The 1,327-nt window shown below is 38.1% G+C and overlaps 1 non-coding gene across 1 annotated transcript; it reads right to left on the reverse strand.

The window, feature by feature from the left end:
- Positions 1-773: 773 nt before the first annotated feature.
- LOC121208970 (small nucleolar RNA R71) lies at positions 774-880 on the reverse strand. Its single transcript, XR_005904090.1, has one exon. It is a non-coding gene; the product is annotated as a small nucleolar RNA R71 (small nucleolar RNA).
- Positions 881-1,327: the final 447 nt, after the last annotated feature.

Raw genomic sequence — 1,327 nt, forward strand, 5'->3', positions numbered from 1 at the left:
GTTAGTTCAAAAACGAGTAATTATAAATATTTAAAACCTATCATGAAACCTCGCGGTCAAGTTTTTGGAGCCATTGCCGGGGACCTGAAATATTAGGAACACTCAATTTTTATTACTTTAGCCATTTATTTTGCGTGCACTTTAATTTATTATTATTATTTATTAATTTACTTTTTCCTTCTCTTGGCAGGTTTTTATAGTTTATGACTAGAAGAAATCTGTCAGGACCATTACTTTTGACGAAGAAATCGATCGTACAGTTTGCAGAAATAAAAAAAATAAGGCGAAGCTTAAGATACACAAAGAACGAGCAAGAAGACGATACTCAACCCCCAACCGAAGAGATGGCTAAAACCCAAGGCAATCATCTACCTCATGCAATTGCGGTTAATCAAAATCCTGCTCCACGCACTATGTATGATTATGCTAAGCCTTCTTTAATAGGAACTGAATCGAGCATAGTTAGACCAGCTGTAGCTACAAATGCTTTTGAATTAAAACCTAACACTATTCAAATGATACAGCAATTTTTTCAGTTTGATGGTTTGCAAGATGAGGATCCCGACGATCATTTAGCCAACTTCTTAGAACTATGCGATACATTTAAAATTATTGGTGTCTCTGGTGATGCCATTCATCTTCGGTTATTCCCTTTTTCATTGAGGAACAAAGCTAAACAGTGGTTGAACTCGTTACCACGAGTGTCAATTACTACATGGGAACAAATGACTGAAAAATTTTTACTAAAATATTTTCCGCTGGCTAAAACGGCTAAATTACGTAATGATATCTCTTCTTTTGTGCAGATGGATTTAGAAACACTCTATGATGCATGGGAGAGATACAAGGACCTTTTGAGAAGGTGCCCTCACCATGGGTTACCGCTTTGGCTACAGGTTCAAATGTTCCATAATGGCCTAAATCCTTTGACTCGACAAATAGTTGACGCAGTTGCTGGTGGAACCATCAATAATAAAACACCTGAAGATGCCTATGAGTTTATAGAGGAGATGTCACCGAATAACTATTAGTGGCAAGTCATGAGGACAAAGCTAATGAAAACAGCCCACGTTTATAACGTTGATTCGGTCACCATGCTCTCTAATCAGGTCGAACTCTTAAATAAAAAGATTGACACAGGTTCACCCAGTAATGCAGTGCGAAGTAAGTGGAGGTGGAACAAGCCGTTCGGAATACCAACCATATGGCCACAGCATGGATAATGAGAAATTAAACTACATGGGTAATAATCCTCGACCTCAAAACAATCCATATAGTAACACTTACAATGCAGGTTAGAGGAACCACCCCAATTTCTCGTGGAACG

This window comes from Gossypium hirsutum, chromosome A10 (assembly GCF_007990345.1).
Source record: "Gossypium hirsutum isolate 1008001.06 chromosome A10, Gossypium_hirsutum_v2.1, whole genome shotgun sequence".
Taxonomy (NCBI): domain Eukaryota; kingdom Viridiplantae; phylum Streptophyta; class Magnoliopsida; order Malvales; family Malvaceae; genus Gossypium; species Gossypium hirsutum.